The 24,469-nt window shown below is 37.8% G+C and overlaps 1 long non-coding RNA gene across 1 annotated transcript; it reads right to left on the bottom strand.

Moving 5' to 3' along the window:
- Positions 8,902–24,469, bottom strand: LOC109832549. The gene is made up of 2 exons (XR_002244795.1): positions 24,390–24,469; positions 8,902–9,210 (listed from the first exon to the last, which is right to left on the bottom strand). It is a non-coding gene; the product is annotated as an uncharacterized LOC109832549 (long non-coding RNA).

Here is a 24,469-nt window from a genome sequence, read left to right as displayed (position 1 = left end):
CGTCAAATCATTTGCAACTTTTTTGAATGGGCCGTCTTCTATGCCCATTCTCCAAAGCTCTATGGAGCTCGGCCGCCCTGATAAAGGTAAAGATCCAAATCAAATGTGCTTGCTTATTAATTACACTTTTCTGGTGAGGAGGATGATCTCAATATTGAATGAAAAGAATGATTACCCGTCAACTATCTATCATAGCCTTCTTCTTATCGTGCCTACAGCCGCCTAACAGTTCTCTTCCTTGCATAGATAAAAAAGTGCTTTCAAATCTAGCCCCCGAAGCATAACTAACCCCTATTTTAATATGTTTTGTTTTATTCCTTGCTTTGATAGTGATAACATAATCCCCCTCCTCCTCAGACCCCATCCAAAACCCTAGCCCTAGACACCGACGCCAAACTCACCCTCCACATCGCCATAGCCCACGCCTGCCTCGCCCTCTCCCTCCTTGTAAAACCCCGAAATTTCATAATGAGTTCTATGTGAATAAATAGTAATAAACATATCTGTTGTGATGGATAACCATATATACATAAGATATATATGTTTATCAGTGTTTGAGAACCCACCAGGTGTTTGTAAGTGAGAGAAATCGAGTGGTTTAGTGGCCAGCAGGAAAAATACTTGAATCAGGCATTTTAGTGCTGATCGGTCGACCGACGCGGTCGACCGGTACGGTCGACCGATCAGCGGTCATATTGTTTTTCCAGGTTTTCTTTTCGGGTTTTAGTTTTGGGCTATTGGGTTTCGGGTCGGGTTGGGGAATTGGTATTTAAACCAACTCAACCTAGGAGAGTTTCTCCTCTCCTCAGACGTAAAAACCCTAACCCCTTTTTCTCTCCCCTCTCAAAACCCTAGCCGTCACTGGTGATCTTTGAGGAGTTTGGAGGAGTTCCAGGGGATTTCAGCAGATTGGATCTCAGGAGAATCATCTCCAGAGCGTTCGTCATCACCCAAGGCGAGTATCATCTCGCCCAATCCCTCACCCCTGTTTTCTATGTTTTTTTTTGTTTTTTTTGTTTTTTTTTTTGGATTTTTTTTGAGTTTTGAGAAGCCAAAATGGTATTTTTGTATAACAATGTTCTCTATGATAGGGTTAACAAGAATCAGAGGTTTCAGTATAATAAAAATCCACCAACGTTCTGGTTTATAAAGATCTAGATCTGAAATTTTACTAAACAAGAGTTAATTCATCTTTACAGTTATTAATACGTTTTTGATTTGTCTTCTCATGGATCTAGAATATTAAAGATGTGGATTTCAAGTTTGGGATTAGTGATTTATCTTCAGTATGATTTCTAAAACTTTAGAACTCCTATTATCGTAAAATGTTAAAAATTTTGTTTCAGGTTTCGAGCTGACAGAAACCCAGATTTGGGTTTCTGTCCGCTCGGCGGTCGACCAACGCGGTCGACCGCTGAGGTCGTTTTGAGTTTTCGGTCGACCGCCGATTATTTCGGTCGACCGTGACATTATTTCGGTCGACCGCCAGACTCGTATCAGAGATCGGTCGACCGACTCGGTCGACCGACGCCTGTCTGTGGTATTTTCCTGGTTTTGGGTATTTTTGTACATTTCACTCATATTTGGGAGTTTGACTGGACTATCTGACATTTGTATTTAGTCCTACTATGTATCCAGGCATGATGGATGACCTGAGGGTACCAATTATGGATATATACACTGATATGATTATGAATTGATATAAGTAGTTTTCACTATATATCACAGCGATACTTTTCACAGTTTCTTAGTCCTCGTGTTGAGCATGCATTGCTATTTAATCCTCGTGCTGGATATGCATTCACATCCGGTCCACAAGTTGGACAACGGTCACATCCGGTCCATGCGTTGGACAACGGTCACATCCGGTCCATGTTTTGGATAACGGTTATATTCGGTTCATGAGTTATGAAAGTCCTTGTGTTGGACTGTGATTTATAGAAGTCCTCGTGTTGGACTATAAATTCATTCCAGACCTCGTGTTGGACATTTGACACTTATTTTATGAGTTTGGAAACTACGACATGATGTTGATATGGCACTTATGTAAATAATAACATGATATTCATGTTAGCTATGGTATGGCACTGTATACTGTTCTGAGATTTGCTGTATTTCTTTTATTATTGTTTCTGTACTAGAACCTCGGGTTTGGTGTTTAGAGATTTACAATTTGAGATACAAGGTATATACATGAGGGTTTCCTTGTTTGGATTATTTCGCTCGACGTACCTATGCTCGTGTTGTAAATTTCTAAATACTAAAACCCTCTTTAGTAGGATCAATGATTTTAGATCTATTATATATTATCTGTATTTTCATATACAACGAGCCCTGTTCCCTTGGGGTTGGTTGTGATGTTACTCGCTAGCGCTTTGACGCTCGTTGCCCCTCCCCCTTTCAGGTCACGAGCCAGGAGCACGGAGAGCCGCAGGTTGATAGCGGACCACTTTAGTGTTCAGCTTTATTTTCTAGTTATGTATTATTTTCTTTGGGCTCCACTGTAGTGAGGTTAGACATTTGAGGGTATTATTCTAGAAGTTGTAAAGGCTGTGTGCCTTATTTCCTTTTGTCAGACATTTGTATTTGAGACTTGTTCAGTATTCCAGATTTTCTACTCAGATCTTGACTATGTATTTCTGTGTTGTTGGATGATGAGATATTTATGTGACTATTATCATTTCATCAGTATTCCCTGTATTATCTTTTACCTGTTTTGTACCTACACCAGTTGTTGACCCTACTAGATAGATGTTAATTGTGATGGTGAAACATGTTATTGCACGGTGTGGTGCATAGCAGGTTTGACATTCTTGGTTTCACCTCGGACTGCAGCCTTGTGTGAACCCAGGGGCGTCACACTCCTCCTCCTCTACGGCCTATACCGCCTCCTCCACTTCTGTCCTCTCGACGATGTTGGCTCTACGCTCCGACGCCCTCCGCTCCTCCGTCACCACCCTCTCCGACCTCCGCCTCCTACTCCTCCACCGCTGCCAAGGGCGGAGACGGATTCTCCCACCTTCTCCGCTGGCCTTGCGAGCTCTCTCCTCAGCACAAATAAAAATAGAGAAACAAAGGGTATTTTGGGAAGATTTATGTTGGTTTTAGATAGCATGTCACATGGGGGGTGTTTTGGGGGCTAGAGGAAAATCGGGCGAGTTTTGGGGGGTAGAACACCCGTTAAAAAAGTCTTGGGAGTTGGACGAACGCTCTGGTGGCGCATTTTGGGGGCAGGAAGCATTTTTTCCCTAGGTTTTATTATCCCTTTGGCTCTTCCTCCCTCTGCACACGACTCACCTTCGCTCTTAGTTTCTAAAAGGAACTGCTACAACCTACCAAATAGCTCTAGCTTTTATAAGAATTACGAATGCATCAACAGGGGTAGATCTATGAAAATCCATGTGGGCCTAGGGCAAAGGGAGACTACATATAATTACCTATATGTACTCACATATACACGCACGCAGGCAAATTAATGATGACTCGCTGCCTTCGGAAGAGAGAACCAAAATGTAAGACTACTGCTGCTGCTGCTACTACTACCCTTGACCTCAAATCAATATTCAAAAGATACTCCTTGAAGGTCTTTCCTTGCTCCCAAGACCAGAAGAAAGCTTGCACATGGTCATGTCTTTCTCGTATCCATTTTCAGAGGCACGCCGGCCCATTCCATTAATCATCGCTCCTAACTAACCAATGTAGCGTGCGTGCGTGCGTACACATGAAACAGAAATGTACGGTAGTTATATACACCCGTCCGGCCCCAACTTAAAATTTAAATACCTAGCTAATCACCATACTTCAGTCTGAACTTGAGATCTTTTTTGAATCGTCTGACAACCAATCGATCCTGCTGCATCCTGACATACTATTCAGTTAGTCTATCACTTCTGAAAGCTATGCTCATTACGTTACCCCCACCCCAACTTTGATAAGCTTTTTTTAAAGAAAATAACGCAACTGAAAGTTTATAACGTTTATGAACTCCTCAAAGTCACCACGTACGTACAGTGCATAAATATCAAACCACTAACCTCACGAGCGTATCCAGCTTCCATAAAGTTGCAAATTGCAAGAACAAAACTACCAAAACAATATTGAAGGACAATGGAAGGGAGAAAACGTATACGCATCATACATATTCAAACTCACAAAACCTTGATTGATGTAGAACAAATTTGAGCAGATTAAAACTACGGTCGATCAGTATAAAACTAGACATACGTACGCGTACTTTAATTTGTTTCTTCAGACAAATATTGTTACCTTAATCATGTGACCTGAGTAGGTGTAAATGAGACTGACTACCTCTCCCTTTGAAGTAAATGCACAAAAGAAACTAGTAAGACTTTGAGAGCGCGTGCAGTAGTTAGTACCTAGAGCAGGATCAGAATGACAAAAGAGAGCGAAGGGATCTATCTATTCATCTATCTGATCGTTTGTCCAATCAGTCAACCTCGCTGAATTTATTACAAGAGGTTCGTCTGTTTCCAAGGGAGAAAAAACAGAAGTCAAGCAGTGAAAAAGATTGAGTAAACAGTAATTAAATAAAATTCAACTCGCTTCTTCCTTTTCATAAGTTGAATAGAGAGTGACAGAGAAACCGAGGAGGAGCAACAGCGAAAAACTATAAAAAAAAAAAAAAATTAAAACGGTCGCTTCACTGGTTAAAAGGATTGCACTCCCAAAACTTCCATCAGAATCCAAATTCTATAACATTGATCTTTATGGACAAAAACCTACTCCCACCCTCTTCTCCTCATCCACCCCGTCCTATTCTGCCAGGGCTAATCCGATCCTATCCTACATAAATGACTGTGGCTCCTTCTCTACTAAGCTCAACCATGCTAGCTGCGTTAGTACAAATATAATATTAGTATTAAATCCGTGCGTTTGCTGTGGATATTATTTATCAAATTAATTATATTTATTGCCAAATTGATAATATAACTTTCATATATAACTACTTATAAAAACATCATCGATCATTTTTTATTACTATTTACAGAGTGCATTTTCAAATCAGTCAATAAAGTAATACACTAATTAGCACGTTTTATTAATTTTCTGTAATAAAGCTAGAAAAACTTTATATTTGTGAAATATCTGATAGAAGTTAAATTCATCATTCGCAAGGGACATGTATTTGTAAAATAATACAATAAGAGTCCTGACAAAATGACCTCAACCCACTTAAGTGGCCCAAGCCCAACAGAGGTCTCGACCCCCACCGACACATCCAGTCGACATTCTTTCATGTCAACGCGAAAGGCGGGATCAGTCGACCCTATTGTTGAGGATGACCCCCTAGGACACTTGACCGTTCACTTGGAAACTAACGGAGATGACTTGACGGACATACCTTGATGTCGACTAAGTTGAGGACTCAACCATTGCCTCAAGCCTCTCCCCAAGAGCATATGTTAGTATTTCAGTTCACCTCGGATAAGCCTTATCCAGATTTTGGCCTGATGGTCTCCAAGACTTGTCAGCTGCCCACGTGCCTTCTGTCACGCTTTCAATCACTTCCCGAAAAATGTGAAGACAACATCCCCTGTGCCGAAGTGACTTCGTCGCCTGCCGACACCTGTAAAGCGATGGATGACTCGGCTCTTAGCCCGCACTTCATCACTGCCTCCCTATACATAGCTAGAGGTGACCTATTTATCCGAACGACAGAGATATATACAGGGAGACTCCGAACCTTTGAAAGGGAGGACCCCCTAAGAAAATAGCTCAAGCTAAGGCTTACTCTCTCTCTCTCTAAAAAGAAAAAGAACCCACAGTTCTTCGTCTAGACAAAGAAGCTCACGTAGATCCTCTGGGCATGCACTTTGCCACTTCAAGAACCACATTGGTTCTTGACATTCCTCTTCCCTACTCGAGTTTTACTAACTTGACTATCGGAGGAACCACGGGAGAACCGGTCACCGTCCTCTCACGGGTTCTTCTTGGCTGTGCAGCTTAGACATCAAGCCCCTGTTCGAGAACCTGGCATAAAGTCAAAGAAGGAAGCGGCCCCTCTATCACTCTCCCCTACCACGTTCCGACGTGGACCCAAGCAGGACCGATCCAGTTCCGGATCAGAACGACCCCAGTCCGGATCCGATTGACTGTTTGGTCGTAGTCAACTTAAGTGGATAGCAAAAAATTATCCACCAAACTTTTTAGTCATTGATGTTGCCTAGGGATCCATGAAATATATGAAGAGAATTTTTTTATATATAAATGAGTGGCTAAAAAGTTTTTGTTGGGCATCCATTTAAGTTGACATACGATCAACTCTACAGACACACACACACACATGAACACATGAACAGTGCTTTCAACGTTAAAAAATGTTGCGGGAGATAAATGGCAAAAAATTACTGTAGCATATGGAGCATGTTTAGGGTTAAAAAATTATATTGTAGAATGGACATGAGTTGTAATGTTCTGAATCGTGCTATAGTAAAAACAGTATTTAATATAGTAAAAACGGTATTTAATATAGCATGAATAGTGATTTTGAGGTTTTGGTTTTAGGTTAGAAGTACTAGATGTCCAATGTTGCTCATGTTGAGATGCGACTTAGAATTAATGAGCTAATTGGATATAAGAGGCGTTAGTGCGTTAAGAAGTAAGGATTTAGAAAAGCAAACACACCAATTAAACCTAAAGATAAAAGGCCCAAAAAGGAGTAAGGGATTAGGATGCTCATCCCCTTCACGCTTATTATCGTTCAGATTGTTTACAGTGATCGAGAAACCCATTACTATTAACTTGTCTCATACCACCAGCCACAAAGCTAAGTCTACATCAAATGGATACCTAATGCCACTACTGTAGAGGAAGCTGACAACATGGTAGATTATATTATATGTATAGACTATAGAGAGAGGGAGGGAGGTGAAAGGAAACTGAAACGCTTTTTTCTCTCTTTTTTTTTCTTTTTTTTTTGTTCTTTCTTGGGTCAGTGGCACCCAAAGCAGCAGTGACATTGGTAGGGTTGTCAGACTCAGGGGTTAGGTTTCATAAACCAGTTTGCACCTTTGAATATAATGGAGGTCGCATCATTTTCCTTATGTGGCTCCCTACGGTACGAGAGAGAGAGAGAGAGAGAGAGAGAGAGAGAGAGAGATGGGACGGGGCAGGGCGTGAGTCGTCAAAACCCACCCTTTCTTTCTCCAAATTATTATACAAGGAAGCCTTCAAAGGCGAGCGAGGGGGAGAGAGGGAGAGGACCACCGCTTCAAAAGTCAAAAACAAACAAAACCGTCAAAGATCAAAAGGCGTGCACAGGGAAGTATACCGTGTGTGCAGCGTATTGAAAAACAAACAAACAAGGGACGATGAGACCACGGCATGAGTGAGAGCACGGAAAGTCTCCCACATGAGCAGCCTCGGACTGCTTGTCCTTTACTTCGAGATGTCAAATATTCTCCTCACGCATCTCCCATTCGTCGTTCCCTTCTCGTCCCTGATTTTTTAAACAAGGGATCATAAAATCAACTGCTAAAGAAACACGAACCCTCACCTGCAGGCTTATGAAACGACTAATTAGTGACGATGATCAACGGCTGCTAGTAATGTGTTATAATACTTTCTCAATTATATGTGCTAAGAACGATTATACATCATGATCGCAGCTCCCAATAGTCAGTCTCCGTTACCTGCATAAATACGTCGGTTTCTATCGGGCGTCGAACTCCTACCAAGGGCAAATTTGCGTGACTTTTGAGTAGGAGAGGAGATCTTTTGTTTGTAGAGCTAAAGCTCCAAAGAATACGCAAGCACTAGTCCTAACTCACTTGCACCAATAATTTTTAAGACGGAGACAAGTTAATTGTTAAGGTCTGGAAAATGCTATTAATGGAACTAGTCTAATGTTGTTTTCTTGTGAATCAAGAGAAGGAGAGTTACAATATATATATATATACAGGTAACTATCGATCACTACAGCATGTTGACAATATAGCTAATATACCCTCACAGAAACGTAAAATCAACTAAAGTCCCCCCAGTCTTATCACTTTCCTCCACGCAACAAACCGTCATGCTACCCTTCCATAATTAACTATAAGAACTACTACTTCTACACACTTGAGACTTTGTAATTTCCTTACTATAACAACCGCAATCTAAATCCTTTTCAAAAATTATAGAACAGATCTTAATGAGAACTTCAAAAATAAGTTCACCTCATCTATTGTCACCGCCTATTTATTGCCATAGTTTGTGTACCCATCCCATTCTCTGCGGTCGGGAAAAATACACTAATACACAATTATCAATCCTCACCTCCCCAGACTACCATATCTGGGTGTTAAAAAGTTCTGGGACATGATCAATTCAGCTGACCTTGGTCCTATCCTTCAACGTGGTTAGACCCATTTTCTGCAACCTATTAGGGAACATGGAATCAAGCCATTGCCTCACATTAAGCTCCAACCTTGATTATTATAATAATCAATGGTAATTGATGTTACAGTGTTGGGTTGAGTTTGTGGGTGGAGAGGGGGAGGGGGGTTGCAAATTCTGTTTTAAAGCATAAGCAAGTCTCAATCACAGCCATGGCTATCCAAAACGCATCTAACAAACTATGTAGAAACAGAGGAAAGTGTGAGGGGCACTGGTAGCTTAAGGGCATGTTCGGATTTCAATGTGGTTAAGTGAAGTTAAGACAAACTAGGTGAGAGGAGAGTAGGCAACGGAAGAGAGTTCTCTTCCCCTTAGTTACACCCCAATTTTGGGGTAACAAACTTTATACTATAAGGGGGTGACCTAAGGGGAATTAGGGTGAACAACTTCACCTCCTAAATGTTCCCGAACAAGGTGAATGATTCCCCTAACTTCCCTTCTTTTTATTCCCCTCAATCTAAACAAGCCCTATAAGACGAGCAAGGAGAAAGAAGAAAACAATCAAGCCTGAAGATATGAACTATGATAACAACGGTGTTCCATGGTTTTTGTCAACTCCTTGGGCTCAAACAAACAAAAAGGGATGCAAACGATCAAGCAATGGGGTCATGGACTAAGTTCAACCTTTGTCGACCATACCTTGCTCTCGAGTCATCTTTTCTTTTACCCCCCTCCAAGACTCCAATTGTTTCTGATCAATGACGAAATGCACAATCCAAGGACCATGTATCATCAAGGCTACGCAAATAGAGAAACTGGACGGCAACAAAGCCCAGCTACTTTGACCAACAAGGTGTTAGCACAACCATTCTGGGCTACAAAAACATGAGCGTTAGAGCACCCACAAGTAAGATCACATCACACCCACAAACAAGAGAAAATACGTGCTTACACTCAAGGCAATAACTCTGAGCTAAATATGGACCCAAGTGTTGGATGACTGGTAATATAATTAGCGATTGGAGGACTGTCCCACGACTCGTCCCCATATATAAATTACCAAACAAAGATTTGACTTCAGAAAGATCAATCTAAACGTCTAACCCACAAACACAGAACACAGCATAAAATAAATCATCTCTTCGTCCTAACTGAGGATTAGGATTAGAAGAAATACAGCAAACTGCATTAAGAAAGATAATTTGATAAAAATGACAGGACACCCTAATCTGACGGCAACAAAAACAAACCATTTAATGATTTAATCAGACATTATGCTCCATTCACGCTTAACAGAATAAAACCCAGTCGAGAACAGGAAGATATGAACAAATAAACTAGTTACACGTGAAATTATCCCTGCTATTAAAGAAATTCTAGGTAACATCTTGTAATTCATCAAGGGAAAAATATTCACAGTTCTACTGTATGCTCCTAGTACATCAATTAGAAATTTCCTTTCCTTTGTTTGGTTCTCATAAACACAAAAGTCTTGCCTAAATCCTGTATGTAAGCCGCAATTGTAAAGATTTTTAAGCTATATGGATTATTACGGAGTTATCCAAATATCACCATTTTACCAAGTTTAATAACAATCGATTATTATTGTTCACCAAGTAATGAAGAAGCAAGATGAGAAAATTACTGTCCCTTGGTTTGGGGTAAAGTATCCATAACAAACAACATTATGTTTCTTCCACTGACTGAACGTGTCGTGTAATCTCGTGAAGCCACATATTTAGAAGGCAGGGTGCTACTTAAAATCACTTAACAAGAAGACTCCGCCAAACAGAAACCCATTTCCGGAGGAATTAGCTTCAAAATAGTAGGGAAGAGAGGCATAATTCAAAATGCCAAACGATCCAAGTAAAATACAATATCATGTGCGTCAAGATAGTTTACTGTTCCGAAAACCTAAAACTCAAAATGACTTCCTTAATCTATTTGAATATCCATTAACCTTCCATGATAGCATCACTCACTTTATTATATAGGTTCCATGTTTAGATCGAATGGTCCAAAACTATGGTAGAAAGCTCCCCTAGCCACAAAGAATAATGCGAATTTTGTGACATATAAACCACTCAGAATCTAATTTTTGTATTGTTTTTGCGCATCATTCCAATAACTTACCTTCTTGGTGCCTAAAACCGTCTTATGTTACATCTTTCCGCTTTGCCATTAGCTCGTTTCTATTCAATCATGTTGGAATGGGCTACAGAGGGCCCTTTCTTGTCAACTGCACAGTGACAGAATAAGCCGAGAAAAGGCGGGTTAACGACCACATCATAGCCGTATCCCTAAGTGCTTCTAGTACCCTTGCAGGAGCTTCTTCCGCAAGGGCACGAGTGTGAAACTATGGCCTGCTCTCCGGAAAGTGAGGAAATCCCGCCTCCACAGTCGACGTTCATTTTCAGTAGTAAGGGGCCCTGATTTATTCAACAAGTCTGTTCATAAGCATTGAAGAACCTCTGTATGGACTAGACAGAGTCCAATGGTTCTCTTCATTTTCATTCCACCACATTAGGAATCTCCTTTTCGTAACTCTTATATCACCCCCTCATGATTCTAACTTGTTTTTGCTTCATATTTACCAAATTTTAACTTCTTCCATTATTGTGAAAGTTACAATGGCAACAAGTAAATTTGCTTAAAAAGTTCAAGTCGATTGGTAAGAATGGAAAAGGACAGGCATTACAAGGCACCTCAAGAGTAAACTTCATTGTAACTATCCCTATGGTGGAGTGATTGGAACTAATGAATCAGAAAGCAAAGTGACTGACAAAAAGTACAAGGTTCTAAGATGATTACAGCGCATTATGCAGGAACTACAAGGTTTAAGATATACAGGTTTGGAGTTTATGATGGTTGATAATGCAATGAACTTGAAATGGAATTTATGGGCACGAAATCAAGTTGGGGTTTGTTCACAAAGAATGAGAGAAAGCTATGCAGGATATATTTGTGGGTTTTTTTATAGAAACCACCTTTAAAATAATGTCATTCTATAAAAACCACCTTTGATTTTCAATTTATACATAAACCACTTTATAAGTTTTTTTTTTGTTGCAATCAACCACATGGACCTACTTTTCAGTTAAGTTTTTTTGATAATTGACCCTAGTCAACCTACCTAACCTCAATTAAGGATCATCTCTCTATATATTTGGTATTTGACAGTTAAATTATTACATCAAATCTGGGGGAAAAATTAACCTATAAGTAGGATCAGGTGGTTGATTTCAACAAAAAATAATTTAAAGGTGATTTACGTCTAAATTAAAAATGAAAGATGGTTCCTATAGAATAACCCTTTTTAAGGGTGCTTTCTATGAAAAACCCCTATATTTATTATGCTACATAGCCTACAATGCTACGAAAGTTTGTATCATATCCAGCATAGAGGAATAACTAATAGTTAAAAATAATCCATATGAAACTTTGTCTGAAATCCTCTCGTCTTACTGAAAATTTTATCAGGCATTTAAGTTCGTCTCACTACTGATTCATAGTATGCACTCTGCAACAATAAAGGGACATCCTAGGGTACTAGTAAATTGTCCACTCAATCACATATTAAATTTTCTAAATATGCTTTTTAAAAATCATGTTTCGATCTTAGCAAATATACTAGTTACGGATTGAAGATTTACAATTGCAGACAGCCAATAGTTAATACCCTTCTGCATAAGCATAAACCCTTATGCGGTACATATTTAGCAAGTTCAGTTATTGAGCATATCAGTATACAACTTCTTGATAAAGATATGTAGCATGTTACTTCAAACAATATGCATACGAAGGGGTTGGGTTAATCGGATCAGTTTTTGGTTTTGTGACACACTGGAAGCTTTCATTAGGGACATTTCTACAGTTAAGAATGTATTATTTGAGGTGCGGCCATGAGTAAGATAAACACATGAACCCTGTTTACCCTATGCTTTAGGGTAAGTGTAAGATTTTCTTTCCTACTATTCATCCAATAACCTATCAAAATTAAATATTAACTAATACTAATAATGGTTTATAATACTTGTTAGCCCGGCTTTAGCTATGTGTTTTGGGTGAAGTGTAGTTAATTGGTTTCTACATTTATGTCAATTTTTACGGTTATACCCATCAATTCTATACGTTAATCACTTAATTTTCTACAATATGAAATGAGTTTTTCTAAGGCTGATTCTTGTCTTTTTTAGTACAATATTCTTTAATCACTTAATTGTATGCTTAAAAGGAATTTTATTTCTATTAACACTACAAGACATGAGCCTCTTTTCTTTCATTATTATCTGGATACAGAAAATGAGGAGCTTGGAGTCTTGGCTGGACTTTAGATTGCAAATTGTGATCTCTACTTGATCTAATCCTTGACTGACTTATGTACATACATATGTATGTGTATCTACATATGCATGTGGATGTGCAAGTGCAAGTTCATTAGTCCGACTTTTTGAACAACCAAACCAATCCATTTCAAGTCAAACGTACATTTTCTTTTGTTTCTTTTTGCTACAAGGGTTCATGATTCTGGCTAGCACACCACTTTTCTCCTATGTACCATCATGGAGGCTTACACATAATGTTCCCTTTAAGACTAACCAAACCAATAAGACACTGAAGACCAACTAAACCTATTAATTGAAGTTAATATACATTTTCTTTTTTCCTTTTTTCCCCCTTATCTACAAGGGGATAGGATTCTAGCTAGCACATCAGTTTCCTTGGATACATAGTATAGATAGGTTCTGTGATTTACGATGCACACATCATCCCTTGAATCAAGAGATGTTACCTTTCGAAGTTAAAAGATGATCTGCTGTCAGCTTCTCAGCAGCCGTTGCTGAATGTCTTCAGTAATGGCTCCTTCGAAACATGGCACTTGATTTCAAGTTGAACAGCCAAGGGACGAACATTTTAAAGCAAAAGGTATATTTCATATATTGCTGTCTTAACTCTAGTCCTTGTCCTGCGGAATACCTTTGATGCATAGTTATAATGCTGAACTTTGAACCATAAATTACTGCCCAATCTGTGTCCAGTATTTGACCTAAAAGGTTGAAGAAACAAAATTCGTATGCTGGACCTTTTCTATGTCAACATATTACCACTTGCCAAATGGAATCCTATGTGATAATGTCTGTGCTATGTCCACAACTTCAACCTATCAAACTCTTTAGGGATGATGTTTTTCAGATTATAGTATTACACTGAAACAGAGCATTTTAAGGATATATAAGCTGGAGAAATCTTTTCTCAGCATTCATACCATTTATGAGATACATTACATTTATCAGTACACCTGGCTCAAAAAAAGCAGATTATCGCATTGAACTGGGGATTAGCTTCCCTTTTGAATGGAGTGCAATTCCTTGTTCAGCATCTTGTATAGGAAGTACTGTATAGTTCCATAATATGCCCTAAAAATTTAGGATACATATAGTGATGCTCCCAAGCTCATTTTTCATCATTAAGAACAGGATTGGGCACTCGAGATATACATGCACCAAAAGCAAGTTGCTACAGATTTTGCATATAGGTAAAATTTTCTGTTTGTGAAGGATTTATGAAAATAAATCAGTTTTACTAACAAGTTGTCTCTTTATGGAGAGTTACAGTGGCGTAAACATGGAATTGGTTTACATGTATAATAAAAGTTTATGTGAAACTGAGTTTCATTAGTTTCGTTAGTCATCATTGTTTTACTTCAATTGATGGTAGAAAGGGAAAATGGGAACCTTACATGTAAGCCTTCGTGATGGTATTCTATACATAAACAATAAAGTAACTTGCGGATCTTTAATATTTTAAAAATATTATGTGTTATATACTTCATGTACAGTTTATTTTTATTAACTTATTAAATTATAATTTCAAATTTATGTTTTGTCTCTCCCCTCTGGCATATATATGCAATTTATGAAGCTAAATTTCATTATTTTGCACCAGAATTTATTTTCATTATGACTTTGACATTTATATGATTATATCCTATAAACTTTCCCCTGTTCAGTTTTGAAGCATATTAGGCTTGCATGTGCCATAAAATTGAGCAGCTAGTAAGCTACATTAATGCAAAGCACAAGAGGGAAATTACAAGATCTTTAAAGCTTACCCTGAAGGTGGACCATGACAATAACGACGATTGTGAGATAGAATTACCCAGGAACATGTTTAGGAGTAAGATCAATATTTAAACTAGTAAGTGCAAGAACCTTTAACTTGCTTGAGAGTCCTATAATGTAGCATTATACTATTAATAACGTAGTAAATAGAAAGAAAGGCCATGTCTCATCTCAGAAGATGATAAAAGGAGAAGACCAAGAGTAGACAGGAAGTTTAAGATGACGTTCACGCTGCTCATATAGTTGGTGGGTGATAGAGATTGATTGTTTTAGCTGCCCGTAATGTTGAATCGATTTCAAGATAAAATTGATTGAAATTCACCTTAAATATGTTGTGGATGAATATTAATGGAAGGTCGGTATCGGACGGCACCGGATTTACTGCTTATTGCATTTGCAGGTGAAATTTATTGAATGTTACTGTAGTGTGTGTGTGTTATGATTTAACTTTGATATTACAGGTAGATGGACCTGTTAGCCCTTATGTTTTGATAATGTTTTACAACCACCATTATCGGTACTAATTGCTTGTTGAGTGATAATGTAGTTAATATATATATATATCAAGCATGTTAGTGCCATGAATGGAGGATTGGATGGAATATGCGCTACAACGATGATATCCAAAGGAGGAGGAGGCATAGTGATGAAGCAACGTTCATTCAAGAATACCAAATGCAATAAGAAGCTTCATCAACTCAAGCTATATCAAGACTCAAGAAATTATATTCTATGTGAGGATATTAGCTAGTTTTTATTTTCTCCCTAATGCTAGAATGTAGGCAAGTAGTTCAGATTTCAATTGAAGCTATTGGGATATCACACACACGTTTTCATACTTATAGTTTTAAGCGTTTTCACAAAATATCATTTTTCACAAGTATGAGGACCTATTCGCAAAATTCATTTTCCAAACAATTTGCTTTTAGTGTTAAAAATATTTTACAAAGTTTCACAATTTTTGAAAATCAATTAAATATTTTACAGAATTTTTAAGAGTATCAAAATCAGTGTTTTCGTATGTATTAGTTTGCGGTCGATCGCCACGGTCGCCTGAGTTCATTCGTCAGTGGGTAGCAGAAACATTCACGGTCGACCGTCACAGTCGACCGCAGAAGTCTCTGGAATATTTCTTCGTTTCTGAGCTGGCTCGCGGTCGACCGCGAACATTGTACGGTCGACCGCCGCTTAATTTCAAACGGTCTTCAAGTACAGATTTTTGCGCCGATTTTTCCTGGATTTGGGGGATTATGGTATGGGTTTAAACAACTGTATTTTCTCCTATTTAAACCCCCTATACTCCTTCTTCCTCAAGTGTCCCAAGCCATTGAAAAATCAGAGATTTTCTTTTACTGAGAGCCAAAATTTTCAAACCTGTTTTTCTGTGTTTTCCTGTGTTCACATCCCAGCTTCAGTGTAATCTTTCTCTTTGTCATAGGAACATTGTAAAGAGAGAGTTCTTACACTATTACTACTGTTGAGAGCTTGATCTTGTGAAGATCAACTGTGTGGGAGTGTGATCTTGTGGTGATCAACTGTGTAGTTGTGAGATATCGTGGAGATTGTTGTGTAGAAGAAGTTCCGGCTTTCAAACCGGATTGTGTAGTGGATTCTCCTCGAGAGTGGGGAGCCGGGACGTAGGTCGGTCGAACCTCATTAACACATCGCGCGTTACTTGGATAACGATTTCTCACTCTATCTCCTTTATATTTGTTGTTCATTATTGTGGTGTATTGCTTGTCTTATTTTTTATTGCACAATTATAGCCTTAAGACCCTAATCACCCCCCCCTCTAGGGTCCAACAATTGGTATCAGAACTTGGTCTCTATATTAGTTTTTGGTCTAGCCACCTTAGAGAAAAGATCTTATGGAGGCTTCAATGAATGTGCATATGCTAGAGGGACAATCCACCACTAGACCACCACTTTTCACCGGTAGTAATTTTGTTTATTGGAAGGCTAGGATGAGGATTTACCTTCGTTGCATTGATCTTGACATCCTAGAACTCATAGAGAAAAAATATGTAGAAAAGCCCAAAGTCGGGACTATGACCGATGGAGAAAGGCACCAAGCCAATCTCAATGCAAAGGCTATGAATGCCTTAATTTGCGGTCTTTCTCCAAATGAGTATAATAGGGTTTTCACGTGTGCAACCGCATACGAAATATGGGTGAAATTGTGTATTACACATGAAGGAACCCCCAAGTCAAGGAATCCAAAATTAGTGGGCTTATGCATGAATATGAGTTATTTAAGATGCTTCCTAATGAATCCATTGATGCTATGTTTTCTCACTTCACTAACATAATAAATGAATTGCATGGTCTTGACAAGAAATTAACTATCCAAAAAACGAACTACAAGATTCTTCGTTCATCGACTCCAATATGGGAACCCAAAGCTACGGTCGTAAAGGAGGCTCATGATCTCACCACCTTAGCTCTCGATGGTCTCATCGGCAAACTTAAGGTTCATGAGAAAAAGCTCAAGGGAAAGGAGGAGGAAGTGCCACTACGGGAAGTTGAGGAGCCATCACCAAAGATGAAGACCATTGCTCTCAAATGAGCTAGTGACAACTCCTCATCATCATCGTCGGAGAGTGAAGTTAATTTTTCTAGAGAAGTGGCTCACCTCTCTAGAAGAATTTCTGGACTCATTAAAATGAACAAGAAGTTTAATCCCCGATCTAACAATAAATTTTTTTCACGTGTAGGAAAATGTTTTGAATGCAATGAACCGGGTCATATCACCAAGGATTACCCCAAACTCAAGGAGAAATACATGAAGTACAAGAAGAAGAAAGCCATGTATGCCGGATGGGAAGAATCCGAACCAAGTGATTCGGATAGCAATGAAGGAGCTAAACTTGCTCTTCATGATCCTAACATTTGCTTCATGGCTTATGAAAAGGAGGTAGTTTCCGACACCGAAAGTGAATCCTTTTATATGCAATGTGATCTAGCTACGGCTTTAAAAGAATTGAATGTTGAGTTTAAAAGGATGTCAAAACAATTTTCTTTCTTTAAAAAGTTGCATGCTTCTTGTGATGCCCAACTAGAACAACTACAAACCTCTTTTGCATTAAAAGATGAATTGTTAGGGGATCTTGATTTTGAAAACAAATAATTAAGATCCAAGATTGAAAGACCAGAAATTGAGAGTGATAGGATTAGACCCACTCATGCTTATGCTAATCATCATCACCATGGTAGAAATAGATTTCATAGATCTTATGCTCCTACACACGAGAAATTTTGTGTGCACATATTGCATGAAACGTGGTCATATTTCTACTCATTGTATGATCAAAGATAATCATGATTTTTATGGCATGACATGGGTACCCAAAGGTACCAAGATTACTAATCACCAAGGACCCAAGATTTGGGTTGCCTAAAGTTACTACACTTTCATCTCTTGTAGGGAACATCACGGCAACGATGTAGAGAGATGTGGTACCTTGATAGTGGTTGCTCTCATCATATGACGGGCAACATAAAGCTATTTGCAACCCTATCAAGGATTGAAGGAGGTAGTGTCTTCTTCGGTGGTGGAGAGAAAGGTAAAATCATTGGTATTGGATGTATTGGTAAGACACCCTCTCCCGTTATAGAAGATGTTTATTTAGTTAATGGCTTGAATCATAATCTTCTTAGCATTAGCCAATTAAGTGATAAAGGTTTTGATATTTCCTTTAAACCGGACAAATACATTATTAGTATGAATAGAAAAATTGTTTTTGTTGCTAATCGAAAATCTAATGTGTATATTTTTGAGATGAATGAATTAGTGAATCAAGATGTGAAGTATCTTGCGGCAATTGATAAAAATCCTTGGATTTGGCATAAAAAGCTTGGACATACAAACATGAAATTGATATCCAAATTATCCAAGAGGAATCTTGTTAAAGGGTTACCAAACTTGCATTTCATCAAAGATACCATATGCGAAGATTGTGCTAAAGGTAAACAAACTAAGTCTATCTTCAAATCCATCAATGAGGTATCAACTTCTAAACCTTTGCAATTACTTCATCTTGATTTATTTGGTCTTATGCGTGTTACCTCTCTTGGAGGCAAACACTATGTTTTTGTTATCATTGATGATTTTTCTCGTTTTACATGGACAATATTTCTTGCTAGTAAAGATGAATATTTTTATGAATTTTCAAATCATGTTAAGAGAATTGAAAATGAAAAAGATTTAAAAGTTGTTAAAATAAGAAGTGATCATGGTGGTGAATTTCAAAATATTTTTTTTATGATTTTTGTGCGCATCGTGATATAACTCATGTGTTTTCCGCTCCAAAAACACCACAACAAAATGGTATTGTGGAACGAAAAAATCAAACCATACAAGAGATGACACGAACTATGTTAAACTCCTTTGATTTGCCTAAATATATTTGGACGGAAGCCGTCAATACGGCTTGCCATGTTTTAAATCGTGTTTTGATTAGACCAAAGCTTAAGAAAACTCCTTATGAACTATTTTATGAAAAAACTCCATTTATTGGTTATTTTCGTATCTTTGGTTGCAAATGTTTTATTTTAAATACAAAAGATTATCATGATAAATTTGATTCCAAAATTGATGTTGGCATTTTCTTAGGGTATGCACCTCGAAGTAAGGCTTATAGGGTCTTCAACAAACGAACTCTTGTCGTTGAAGAATATATAAATGTTACTTTTGATGAGACTAATATTAGTTCACAAGTTATTTTGCCTAGGAAAGATGATGATGATGTTGAGGGAGGATTTGAACTTTTGCAACTTAATAATACACCCTCAATAGAAGCACAAAAAGATGTAGAAAGCACCAACACTCATGTACAAGAAGAACTCCCCAAAGCATGAAAATTCGTATCAAATCATCCAAAGGAGCAAATTATTGGGAGTCCTTCACAATGGGTTGTTACTCGCTTAAAGGTTTTGAATGAGTGTGGTAATGTTGCTTTTCTATCTCAATTAGAACCTAAGAAGGTTAATAATGCTTTAAATGATGAATTTTGGGTTTTAGCTATGCATGATGAACTAAACAATTTTCGGAGAAATGATGTTTGGAAATTAGTTCCTAGACCTAACAATACTAGTGTAATTGGAACAAAATAAGTTTTTAGAAACTTGATGAACATGACATTGTTACTAGAAATAAAGCTCGTTTGGTTGCCCAATGATACAATCAAGAGGAGGATATAGATTATGATGAAACCTTTACACCGGTTGCAAGGTTAGAATCTATTAGGATGTTTTTGGCTTTTGCTAGCTTTAAAGATTTCAAATTGTTTCAAATGGATGTTAAAAGTATCTTTTTAAATGGTTTTATAGAAGAGGAAGTATATGTTGAGCAACCCCCGATTTTATAGATCATGCTTTTTTTAATCATGTTTACCGGGTTCAAAAAGCTTAATATGGGTTGAAACAAGCTCCTAGAGCTTGGTATGCTCGCCTCTCTAGTTTTCTTCTTGGAAATGGTTTAGAGCTTGGTATGCTCGCCTCTCTAGTTTTCTTCTTGGAAATGGTTTCTCTAAAGGAAAAATTGATAATACTCTTTTTGTGAGAAAAAGAAAAAATAATTTTATTTTAGTGCAAATATATGTTGATGATATCATTTTTGATGCTACTAATGAATCTCTTTGCGAGGATTTTTTAAAGTTATGCAAGATCACTTTGAGATGAACATAATGGGAGAGCTCACATTCTTTCTCGGACTCCAAGTCAAGCAAACTAAGGATGAGATATTCATTTCTCAAAGCAAATATGCTAGAGAATTGGTGAAGAAATTCAATTTGAAGAACTCTAAGCATGCATCAACTCCCATAAGTACAAGTGTCAAGCTTGATGCGGATGATAGTGGTGAGGATGTTGACAAAAAACTATACCGAGGTATGATAGGTAGTTTTCTTTATCTCACCGCTAGTAGACCCAATATTATGTTTAGTGTGTGTGCATGTGCACATTTTCAAGCTTCTCCTAAAGCATCTCATTTGATTGTCGTTAAGAGAATTATTAAATATGTTCATGGAACAATTGATCTTGGTTTGTTTTATCCAAAGAGAACCTCTTTTGATTTATATGGTTTTTGTGATGCCGACTTTGCCGGATGTAAGGTAGATCGCAAGAGTACGAGTGGAACATGCCAATTCTTGGGAAATTCTCTTGTTTCTTGGGCTTCCAAAAAATAAAATTGTGTTGTATTGTCCACTACGAAAGCGGAATACATTACCGCCGGTTTATGTTGTGCCCAAGTTTTGTGGATGAAACAAAACTTAGTTGACTATGATTTGAATTTTCAAAATATAAAAATCTTTTGTGATAACACCAGTGCTATCAATATTTCAAAAAATTCGATTTTGCATTCTAGAACCAAGCATATTAATGTGCGCCATCATTTCTTACGCGATCATGTAAAGAGACAAGATATATCCCTTGTGTTTGTTGACACAAAATCTCAATTAGCGGATATCTTTACCAAGCCTCTTGGTGAAGATGATTTTTGTCGCATAAGAAATGGTTTGGGCTTATGCACTATGTGAAAGTTCTATTTGTTTGCTTGATTAGTTGCATTTCACATACATTTTTGTTTATTTTTTCTACCCCATTTTGATGGTGACAAAGGGGGAGAGAACTCTCCTCATTTGTGCACATAGTAAGGGGGAGCTCATAAATACGGGGGGCTACTATCTATAAGCTATATTTATTTTGTTCCTATATAATGGTTGGTTATCATCATAAAAAAAAAAAAGATTGTTAGCCCTTATGTTTTGATGATGTTTTACAACCATCATTATCGGTACTAATTGCTTGTTGAGTGATAATGTAGTTAATATATATATATCAAGCATGTTAGTGCCATGAGTGGAGGATTGGATGAAATATGCGCTCCAACGATGATATCTAAAGGAGGAGGCACAGTGATGAAGCAACGTTCATTTAAGAACACCAAATATAATAAGAAGCTTCATCAACTCAAGCTATATCAAGACTCAAGGAATTGTATTCTATGTGAGGATATTAGCTAGTTTTTATTTTCTCTCTAGTGCTAGAATGTAGGCAAGTAGTTCAGATTTCAATTGAAGTTATTGGGATATCACACACACGTTTTCATACTTATAGTTTTAAACGTTTTCATAAAATATTATTTTTCACAAATATGAGGACCTATTCGCAAAATTCATTTTCCAAACAATTTGCTTTTAGTGTTAAAAACATTTTATAAGTTTCACATTTTTTGGAAGTCAATTAAATATTTTACAGAATTTTTAAGAGTATCAAAATCAGTGTTTTCGTATGTATCAGTTTGCGGTCGACCACCACGGTCGACCGCGCCTGAGTTCATTCGTCAGTGGGCAGCAGAAACATTCACGGTCGACCGCCGCGGTCGACCGTGAGCTCGAAATTTCCCACGATCGACCGTAGAACTCTCTGGAAAATTTATTCGTTTCTGAGCTGGCTCGCGGTCGACCACGAACATTGTACGGTCGACCGCCGCTTAATTTCAAACGGTCTTCTGGTACAGATTTTTGCGTTGATTTTTCCTAGATTTAGGGGATTAGGGTATGGGTTTAAACAGTTGTATTTTCTCCTATTTAAACCCCATATACTCCTTCCTCAAGTGTCCCAAGCCATTGAAAAACCAGAGATTTTTTTTTACTGAGAGCCAAAATTTTCAAACTTGTTTTTTTGTGTTTTCCTGTGTTCACATCCCAGCTTCAGTGTAATCTTTCTCTTTGCCATAGGGACATTGTAAAGACCCAGCTTCAGTGTAATCTTTCTCTTTGCCATAGGGACATTGTAAAGAGAGAGTTCTTACACCATTACTACTGTTGAGAGCTTGATCTTGTGAAGATCAACTGTGTGGGAGTGTGATCTTGTGGTGATCAACTGTGTAGTTGTGAGATCTCGTGGAGATTGTTGTGTAGAAGAAGTTCCGGCTTTCAAACCGGGTTATGTAGTAGATTCTCCTCGAGAGTGGGGTGCGGGGACGTAGGTCAGCGGGCCGAACCTCGTTAACGCATCGCGCGTCACTTGGATAACGATTTCTCATTCTATCTCCTTTATATTTGTTGTTCATTATTATGGTGTATTGCTTGTCTTATTTTTTATTGCTCAATTATAGCGTTAAGACCCTAATCATCTCCCCTCTAGGGTCCAACAGGACCATGGTCATGATTATCACAAACTGCCTTATTATACTCCCTCGCCATTGTTTAACTAGATAAGTTACTTTAATCGATCAATAGATGGAAAGACGAAAGGATGAAGAATAAAAATCTACTACCGTCTTTTTTATCAACTAAAGTAACTTTCCAGTTAAACAATGATGAGAGGGGATAGTGTGACAATTTCTCAATCTAGCTGGAAAATCCATTACTCAGCAATCACCTTGCATCAGTAAGGAGGAGAAAGAAAAGGTCGAAGATCTGACCGGAGAGAATCATGAATGAAGTTTCATATTACATGGACTAAGATTCACTAGGCAAGGTTCTTAATCTAGGAAAACAGGTAGCGCAGACAAAATACAATTAAACATACTCCAAATTTTATTTCTCTAATAATATAATTGAAAAAGTGTAATAAGGAAAAGGTACTTTCACATTTGTGTAATGTTCTTGGAGACTTCAATGTCGTCATAGCTGCTATTTTTATGGTTTGGTGCATTTTGGCTAAATTCCTCAAGCTTAAAATATTCTTTATCTCAGAGAAGGAGAGAACATTGTTAGTAAGGTTTATGTCAAACATAAGTCCAGGATGAAAAAAATGACCCAAGTTTACATGACCGTCAGACCATGAGATTACAAATGTAGAAATTTGACAGAGAATATAAATAGTCTTGAAGTTTCAAGTCCTAACTCGCCCCAACGCGAAGCACTTAGTTCTTCTCTATCATGCATAAGCTGATCTTGAAATTTATGCATGCTCTTATTTCTTATACAGAATCTAAAAGTTTATTCTTTCTATTTAAGGATATGTAAAGAGCCAGCAAGATGACTTTAAGCTAGCGCCTGAATCTTTAGATATTCTTCAACATGAATATTTTGGTACAGTTAGAATGTGATGAAGGAGGTTGCTTTGGAGACAAAGGTTGTTCCCTTAAAGTTGTATGTTGTAGCATAACTCAAAGACTGTTGCACAGGTACGGGTGCGGACACGAACACGGGTGCAGATACAGGACACAGTAAATTTGTAAAATGCAGGATCTAGGGACACGGCTATATATATAATTATTGAAAATGGTAATATATATAAAATCGATATTATTTTTTCATCACATATTATCAGAGCTAAAGTCCATACAACATTTTTATGTTTCATTGATTGAGTAGATTATAACTTGAAAAATTGCTCACTTTTGGACTAGATATCCAAATCATCGTTTAAAATCAAACTTATGAACAAGATATGGGCTGAGATGAACACCATCCGAGTCCGACTAGTTGCAGAAATTTGATGTGAAGTGTAAGATATATAGGTCCAAAAAGTGTTTCGCGAGTGCTTTAAACTAAAACATGTATCGTATAATTAGGTACATGTCTGCATAAATGTATGTATATACTCAAGAAGCGTCCAAGAGTGTCCGACACGAACATGGATACGGATACAGGAGCCAAGATGAAGTGTCCGGGTAACCTAGCTCAAAGATTGATATCAAAACAAATTATCGAGCTTTATTAACTTATTAGTAAAATGTTTTAGATTTGAAATTCTCCGTAACTTGTATCTCAATTAATTTGGGGGCAAATGTGACGACAAATTTTATCAACAAAAGACCGTATTAACATCGCAAGATCATATGCAAAATCAGACGAAAATTGCATCCTCCTACAACTACTCTAGCTCACACCGGGTGAATCATTTGCGTGTACCATATATATTGAATACAACCGCGAAATAAAATACATAACAGAAAAAAGAAGGATTACTCACGTCGCATTAAGCCGATCATCGTCACCTCTCACAGCCTCATCAGCATGCACCGGCGAGATCCTCATCACTGACCTTCAGCA

This window comes from Asparagus officinalis, chromosome 3, assembly GCF_001876935.1.
Source record: "Asparagus officinalis chromosome 3, Aspof.V1, whole genome shotgun sequence".
Classification (NCBI taxonomy): Eukaryota; Viridiplantae; Streptophyta; class Magnoliopsida; order Asparagales; family Asparagaceae; genus Asparagus; species Asparagus officinalis.
Note: the sequence above shows the minus strand (reverse complement) of the source record. Positions and strands in the feature narration are given on the sequence as shown.